This window comes from Oryzias melastigma, linkage group LG18, assembly GCF_002922805.2.
Source record: "Oryzias melastigma strain HK-1 linkage group LG18, ASM292280v2, whole genome shotgun sequence".
Taxonomy (NCBI): Eukaryota; Metazoa; Chordata; class Actinopteri; order Beloniformes; family Adrianichthyidae; genus Oryzias; species Oryzias melastigma.
The window spans coordinates 4,083,277-4,092,311 of NC_050529.1; the positions used below are offsets into that span (position 1 = coordinate 4,083,277).

Here is a 9,035-nt window from a genome sequence, read left to right on the forward strand (position 1 = left end):
GCTTGGATCGGTCGCTGCTCCGCTTCTTTAAGCTCCGGATGATGGCGCGTGATAAGTTCCCGAAATATTTTATTTTCATTTTGCAGATTTTGCACACTGCATTTGACATATCAAGCTCCTTACCCCGGGATTTGTAGAAGCCGAAGTGTGCCCAAACATTTGCCTTCATCGATGAAGGGACAGCATGAATTTCTTTTTCCCCTTCCATGTTGTAGCTTAACGCGCATGCTCGGCTCCGCTATATTCTAGAGAAAATAAACAACAGTAGCCGTTAAGTGACAAACATTACCGCTCACAAGTAAGCTAGCGGGTTCGAGACATTAAATGAAATATATTGATTACAGGAATATGGAAAAAAAATAAAATCGATTCTTGAAAAAGTAGAATCGTTAAAAATGAGAATCTAGATTCGAATGTGAATCGATTTTTTCCGACACCCCTAGAAAACAGTCCCCAAATCAGGGCCGGATCTAGCCAGCCCTTGTTGGGGGTGCAAACAGAATATTGGGGGGCCAGGTTTGGGGATACTAAGTGGTTGCGGTGTAAAAAAATGCACAAGAAGTCCCCCTCCGATAAAAATCCTGTTTTTAGAGTTTGTAACATGTCTGTTGCACTGCTCTCACCACCCCTTAATGAGATCCAGGTGTGTGAGCAGGTGAGGACCAAGCCCAATCAGGCAGGCTCTACAGCCACAATGTTTAAAAAGGTGGCAGTGTGCTGTGTGGAAATGAGCCCTGAGCACACTGCTTCCCTGATGACAGCCGGTAAGGTTATTGTATTTGGTGAAGGGACACTTTTTGTATTATGTATCTTTTTGGTGTAGTTATAGCAAATTGTGGGAAATGTTTGACTTTTAAGTTAGACTTTTTCAGGCCTTTTCAATGTTGTAATATGTGTTTTTTGTTTGAGGTTTTTCACCTGACTGCCTGACTGCCTGCTGCCACTGCTGTGTTTGCTGCTGCACAACCACTGATGCTGTGTCAATGTGGAAATAAATGTGGAAAAAGCAAAAGAAGGCTGAGTGAATTCCTTCAACAATCAGGGAGCTGGGGCTACTCAAGTCTAGCGACTCAGGGTTTTGAAAAAGGACTTGACAATGTCTGTGTGTAATTTTTCTTCTGAAGGTGAACAAATGTGATAAGAAATCATTTTGCTTTTACATTTCTGAGTATTTCTCCTTTTAAATCAAAGTGTCTTGGACAGACACTGTTAGAATGAATGATCTTCTTTCCATCAACAGCTCTGCTGCACATNTCCCAAGTCCGGATAAATGCAGAGGGGTGTGTGAGAGCAAAAACATATTGAATTGAATCATGTACATATACTTATATATATATATGTATATATACAAATATTTATGTCTAATGCCGGATCCCTGCTCTGGGCCTGAACCCCTGGTGGGCGGGACCCTCCTCAAGGATTCTGGGATTTCCATAGTCCTGCTGACACATCCTTCTGACACACATCCTCTCAAAGAAAACGAGGATGAGGACTGACTATCACCCATGCTGGACTTACAAATGTAGCTGGTGCTCCCATTGACTGTATAAGAGAGAACTGGACTGAGCAAACCCCCCTCCTTCCGTGTTTCATATAGGAAGTACCACTGGGTTGCAAGAAGGCCAAAGTCCCATTGACTTACATTGGGAAACAGACAGTTATTTCTCAGTCATTTTATGTCAGAATAATCATTCTTCCTCTGCTGCTTTCTGCTTAACTTCTTTTTTCTAATCCTATTTTTTTTAAAGATTTTTTTCCATTATCACAAGTTATCAGAGTTATCAATTGACCAATGAGATGGCTCACTGAGAACGTGCACTTATTTGCACGTCCAGGTGCACTTTCCCATTGCAGAGGCTCTGACTGCCTTCGCAACTATTCAAACCAATGTGGCGCAAAGAACCCAGAGGCACTCACATCAACAAGATTGCGGAAACAAGTTGCCCCTTTATCCAAAGTGCTAAATCTGAAAGAGAATGAAATGGATCAACTCGCTACATTTCTTGGACATGACATCCGAGTCCACCGAGAATTTTATCGTCTTCCAGAGAGCACCCTACAGCTGGCAAAAGTCAGCAAACTGTTGATGACAATGGAGAAAGGAAAACTATCAGACATGCAGGGGAAAGGACTGGATGACATAGAGATACATCCCGATGGTAAATTTTTGTGTGAAACCTCAACCAAGTTTCAAGTCTGTGTGTTTAGCCAATGGGATCAATATATATTTATTTTTTTTACCAGACCAGGTTGTCACAACTGACGACGATTCTTATGAAGAAATGATCGCTGACCTACACCATCAGGAAGGTATTGTGACTTGCTCGCTATGTAGTTATATTGATATTCTCAGTGTGTTATTAGATACTTTACCTAATTATTACTTTGCAAAGGTTCAAGTACTGAGACTTCTAGGGATCCAAGCTTAAAGGGTTAGTAATGGGGTTGTAGGTCATTTTCGGTGTTAACTGTATTTCGCCTTATATTTACCATTTCCAAATGTTTTGCCGTGTTTTGAGCAAGAAATATTGAAATAAAACGGCATTTTTGCGGCCAAATTTGGCAAACCTGTCTCTTCCGGGTGAAAAGCTCCGTTTTGGTCACGTGGTGCGTGTGACGTAAGAGGGGTCAACATAGCAAGATGGCTTCTCCTTTGCTTGTCGGAGTTAGCGATAGCGGCGATATTTCCAGGTCCACAATTCTGTCTTCAGACTCAGATTGTGGAAACATTTGTTCTGAAAGTGACGCTGATTCAGAGGCGCCGGGTGTTTGTGGTTTGAGGACTGTAAAGCCCTATCAATTTGAGCCGGCAGCGCGGAAAGTAGGAGCTCACAATCTGGCAATGACCCTGACAGTGACGCTGAGAATGCCGATGAAACCGAAAGCTGTCAGTTTATCAGAGCCATGCTCGNAGGACTGTAAAGCCCGATCAATTTGAGCCGGCAGAGCGGAAAGTAGGAGCTCACTATTTAGCAATGACACTGACAGTGACGCTGAGAATGCCGGTGAAAACGAAAGCCGTCAGTTTATCAGAGCCATGCTCGAAGCTGGAAGACATGGAACATCTCGTGAAGCTTTATTTACAGATCGGAACCTTTTGGCGACTCTAAATCAAATCATCGATGACGCTGACTATCCGGGTCGGTAATGCAGAGTTTCATATGCAAAATAAAGAGCATAGAGACATGTTTGCAGGACCGTCCGCCACTTTATTATTATTATTTTATTTATTCACTTATTTAATCACTTTATTCACATACCCAGAAGCTCTTTCACCACCTTACTGCATGTCTCTGACGTGCGCAGAAAAAAAATGAGAACGTAAACAGTTCTCCGTACGCCCCGTTCTCCATGCGAATCATCCCGTTTCAACACACAACAACAACAGGGGATGACAACAGTCTGTCACGTTAGCTAAGTACACGGAAAATTCAGAAAACGATTCCTCTTCAGATGAAAGCATCACACAGAAATGAATGAGATCTGATCTTTCACGGAGGAAGAAATGACTGGTGGACCGCTGCGAGTGTCGATGGTTTCATCAACGGATCTGCAGAGATCCTGCAAGCCACCATCAATGATTAATAAACTGCAAATCTGTCGGACCATAACACCGACGTTTATAGAATTCAACTTTGCCGCAGCGCACACACACACATGTATCTGCAGACACCCTGGGTCCGCCTGCATTCTGCTGCTGGCGCTGTCTCACCCATGTGACGTCAACGCGTCACGTGACCCAAATCGAGCCGTTTCTGAAGCAGGGCGAAATGCGAGTGTGATTTGTCGTTTAATTTGTCAAATTTTACAAAAACCTGCGTTTGTCAACGGTAATTATTTGTTATTTTTGATACATTAGAACATATGGAATATATCTGGATACTTATTTTAGCTTTGTCCAAGGCCATTACTAACACTTTAAACTGCATTTCCTCCAATTGTAACGACCTGGTCAACTCTGGACTCTCAGAGAAATTTCGACACTTCATCTTGGAGCCATAATTCGCATCTTTTGAACTGAAAGTTTGTAATAAAGTTTGCACAAAGATTTTGAAATTCTCCATCATGTTCTGATTCAGTGTTGCTAGCTCAGTAACTCTAACTACATCCCAGACCTCCTCAGCACAATAGTTTATCAAGGCGAAAAATCTACTGACTTCTACTTCTGATGCTACTGGAGATTTTTCAGGAGTTTGGACACTCAAGTTTAAAAATCAGGCATTGCTCTGTCATTTCGGAGCAGGTGGTGGCATGTGACTTTGCACTAGGGGACATTTGAAGGCTGTGAGGAGGCGTATCCCTCTTAGGGGGGGGCAAACTGGAGGAGTGGCTACAGCAGATCCCTGGAAAGACCTCAGACATCTCAGTCCAGAAAAGCGCAGTGCTAGGAACCGCTCAGATACTGCAGGACCCTCAAGCTCCTAGACCTCTGGTAGAGGACCAAAGTTTGGAGGAAAAACCATCAGCGCAGGGTGAGAGGGGTGTTTTTTATACTCACACATACATATTTATGTCAATTTCATTGTTTATTACTTAAGAATAGGATCATATCAGCCCTTACATTTCTTTTTCCTGACTTTCAGAAGGTCAAAATAGGAAACAATCTGGATTTGTTCTGTAGTTTCATGCTGTGTTTGATTCTGAGCATTAACAACTTATTAGTAAGTGACCGTTTCAGTTTAGTCACATGATGACATGCATGTTTCCTAAAAGGTCCGACTGGTTCAGACGAGGCTCTGATGTATTTTAGACTTCAGGTATGAGGATGTGATCAGACTGACTGAGGACTACAGAGGAACAACAAGCTGCTGCTGCTTCTTCTTCCAGAAGTTTCTTCAGTCCATGAATCCTGAAAGTGTGTGACGGTGGAGCAGCAGTGAGTTGAACAGGTGAGAATCTGCAGGTGTCCTCAGCATCTCTGTGGAGTTTGACTGACTGAAGGGCAGAAATGTTTCTCTGGAAATCTGAGAGAGTGAGCAGGAAGACTCCGACGTCTTCTCCTCACAGCTGTGACATCAACCAGATCACAAACTAAATTCATCAAACCGAGACGCCAAACAGCAGCTGAGAGGAGAACTGTCATGGAGGAGGAAGATTTCTGCTCTGAGCGCGCACGGCACTGTAGGTGTGCCTGTCAGAGTGCACGTTATCACTCTTTGCACTATTGTGTTTCCCTCTCCATGTTTATACCTGACACTCTTGAGATGGGGCAACAGACAGATTCCTCTGCTCTGATTGGATGATTGCACTCCAACAGGTCCAGCTGGTTTTGCAGAGATAGCACATTACAGTAAATAAACTTATTTACAACAACATATTTCATGATGAAAATGTATGTCAATGATTTTAAAAAGGTGAAAGAACAAAAGAAAAACTCTTCAGGTCATAGGCAGAGTCTGTTTGTCCACAGCAGTCTGAGCACTTCACACAGAACTGCATCTGTTTGAACAAATGAAACGGAAGACAGTTCTGACCCTGAAATCACCTTTGTTAGGTTCAAACAACCTGAAACATTTCTCTGAAAGGAAGACACGGGAGGGGTCAGTTCAAACCAGTCTCCACCCGCTCTGAAGATCTTGGTTCAGGGTTTCCATATTTATAACCTTTCAGGGGCGGTCTTATTTTATTTACATTTGCTGCTCTCAAGGTGTGGAAGGAAAAACAGCCTCAAACTGGTTCTACTATCATTAATGTCTTAGTTCAATGCAATAGGTCTGCGTCAGCATCTTTGAGTATCTGTAACATCTCAGCCTCCAGACAGCATTCAGCCTAGGATGACTGCAACCTTCCAGATACCAGCTGAGCACGACCTCGAATGAGCAGAAAGAGAAAAGAGGTTAAAATCATACAAAGCAAACATGAGATAAATGTTTGTACAACTCTATCAACCTTCATGGTCTGGCAGACCTGAACGTTTCTGTACGAACATGGAAGAACAAATTTATATGACTTGTAAATGTTTTTGGGGAGAATTTCTGCTCAGGTGATTTAAACATGAAAATAAAATAGTGCTATTATGTTTATTTGACTATGAACTTACAATAGTTTGATATTTTTGTTTGAGTGATTTTAATGGGGTTTTTTTTGTGTTAGGATAACAAACTTTCTGTTTCTTGTGTGAATTATGAACCAACATGTTTGTACCTATTTCAATGTTCTGAACTCAAAGTCGAAGCTGCTGGTTCAAATCTGATGGATGAAGATGGATTCCTCTGAGGAGCAGAGGACAAAAGCTGAATCTTCAGCTTCCAGCTGTGTGTCCATGAGGAGCGACCAGTCCAAAAATAACAATCCCTTCTTAAGGGATGAAGATGAAAAGCAAAGGTGAGAACATTTTTGGTACCGAGAAAAGACAACAGCTGCTAAGACCATGTTCTAAATTTCCAGATGAAAAGCTTGAACAAAACAACATTGGCTTCAAATAACAATCCCTTCTATTTTAGAGAAGTAGATCAACGAGGGCTAATGAAATACAGAAGACCTTAATACGACTTTCTCGAAGCATATAGACACAACATGTCTTAATCAAGCCACTGACTCATGCTATAAATGTTTCTTTCAGAACTGGAACATTTCCAGATTCTTGGGAAAAACCACTACTGTAACCGGTCTTTAAGTCTGGAAATACCACAGTAACTATCGACCAATTAATCTAGTTCACATGTAGCAAAGTCAAAGCCCGGTGGCCAAATCTGGCCTATTGTGTGATTATATCCAGCCCGCCAGACCCTTTTATGTTTTTGTTATTAATGGTCCGATATTGAATTGTGCTGGTAAGATATTGTAACACATTCTCACTCCCTACCCATCACATATTGAAGCATGGTGAAGGACCCCTCTACATCCACGTTTTCCTTTTAACCCAGTAACAGACACGGATCAGTACTGGTTCCTGACGCGGTACCGGCCATGTCTCATGGTTCAGTCCGCATTAAAAAGTTACTTTTTTAAAGTTTTAAAAATGTAGTTTTGAAGTGTTCAATAGATGTTTATCCTTTTCGGCCTACGATCTAAGATGTGTTTTGGATTTCGGCCCTCTGTGCGATTATGTTTGACACCTCAGCTCAAGTTCCAGTGATGTCAAAAGTATTATATATTTAAAAAAAACAATTAAACAAACGTTTAGAATCACTTCTTGCATCCAAATAGTTTTAGACAGTCTGATATCTGCACTTTTTTGGAAAATGAGAAAAAAAAGGCATGGTTGGTGCTGTGTTTCTGGTTATACAGTGATGAGAGCATTTGGCACAGTAAACTACAACCTTTTCATTCCTAAGTTGTCAACTTTTAACATGTCACACCAGGGAATTTCATGGTTTGAGTCCTAATTGCAAAGTCAAGAACAAAATGTAAACATAGATCAAGATCTGCTAGTGATTAAATAATGACTGGAATCCCCCAGGGAACCTGAATTGGGTCCTGACATTGGCTATCAGATGTATACTGATGACATTTTGCTTTATGTGTCTGGTAAAAACCCCTGATGCTATCAACAGCACACCAACATAAAGCCTTTGGAAAGTGTCGGCTTGATAGAACAGCTTCTGTTTAACTCTTATAACTAAATCTATGTTTTTAACTTAAAAAAGGTAAAACATCAAATAACCTTAACATTAAACTAAATGGAGAACTTATTAAACAAACAGAGCAAGAAAAATACTTAGAAGTTGAATAAGATTCTCAGTTAAGTTTTAAAAGTCACGCCAAACATATCTAAAAAAAAAAATGAGAGCAAGTGTGATTTGTTTTAGAATGCTGCAATTACCGTCATACAAAAATCAGATTGTTTTATGAGATTATCTAAGTGTTTTTGTATTTAAAAAAATTAGTAAAAAAGTTAATATAGATATTCCAAAATGTGAACTATTACTGCTCGTCAGTTGTTCGGAAAGTAAATTAATCATATAAAAAACGGTCAAATTTAAGTTTTTGTCTAGTTCTTTTTTTAGTGTTTGTTCATGATCTGATGCCAAAAACGTCTATTTTTCTGGAGGTTTTTTTTTTGTTTTGGTTTGCAGAGGTCAGCAGATCACACAAAGAGTCCAGTGTACAGTTTCCATCTGTGTGTCCATGAAGAGTGATCAGTCCAAAAAGAACAATCCATTCTTGAGAGATGAAGAGGAACAGCAAAGGTGAGAACGTTTTTATGACCCTGACCTGAGATAAGGCAACAGCTTAAGCAATACTGTGACTTTCACAACTATTGGTGCATAACAGTTGTTTGATTCTAGACAAGTTAATACATTATGTCTTAACAGTACCAAAGTGGGAAACATTATACAAGATTTGGATGTAAATTCTGTTTTGTTTTTATGTTTTTTTGCTCAAACTTCTCTGACTTCTATCAACCTTTGATTTTCTGACAGTTTCTGCTACTTCTAGCCTCATCTGTAAATCAAAAATTTTCAATGATTTTTGGACACACTACTTCCTCTCCAAACAGTCCTTCAGAAACCTGGCTCCCATAATCTGAGCAGTCCATTAATTCTCACTATAAACAACTTCACTCACAGTGCTGAGGCTGCCATGATAAACATTACAAGTTAGAATTGTGTATTTGGTCACTTTTCATTCATCTACAACCACTAAGCAATAATGATTTTTAAATGTATTTTCTACACCAACAACGCCCACTTCTTCATGGCTACCAATTCCAACTGTACACCCCCTGCCCCCTCTTCCTCCCCCCTCTTTAAACTGTTTAAATAGAGTCAAACTGTCATTTACTTACAGCCCCCTTGTGGTAAAGAGTCTCTCCCCCACCAGAGAGCCACCAAGACGTTGAATCTAGAGAAAGGGTCATGGAGAGGGCAGGAATGTAGGTTTCCAAGACATCGGGCTCTGCTTATAGCACCCTCAGTGGATTGTTTTGGTTTAGTCCAAGGGAGAAGGCCCGTGGCTCGGGGGTTCCTGATTAGAGATGATTGTTCAGGCACAGGGAGACAGCTTCTGCCTGCCTATCATTAAAACATCTTCAAAGTCTTCCAGAGAGAGAGAGTTGCGACAGGAAATGGTCTATTTGCCAGAAGGATCAT

The 9,035-nt window shown here is 40.9% G+C and overlaps 2 long non-coding RNA genes across 2 annotated transcripts; both read left to right on the forward strand.

The window, feature by feature from the left end:
• The first annotated feature begins 436 nt into the window (after positions 1 to 436).
• Positions 437 to 1,099, forward strand: LOC118600095. Its single transcript, XR_004949664.1, has 2 exons — positions 437 to 764; positions 910 to 1,099. It is a non-coding gene; the product is annotated as an uncharacterized LOC118600095 (long non-coding RNA).
• Positions 1,100 to 4,756: 3,657 nt separating this feature from the next.
• LOC112139951 lies at positions 4,757 to 8,456 on the forward strand. The gene is made up of 3 exons (XR_002918083.2): positions 4,757 to 4,889; positions 6,170 to 6,324; positions 8,019 to 8,456. It is a non-coding gene; the product is annotated as an uncharacterized LOC112139951 (long non-coding RNA).
• Positions 8,457 to 9,035: the final 579 nt, after the last annotated feature.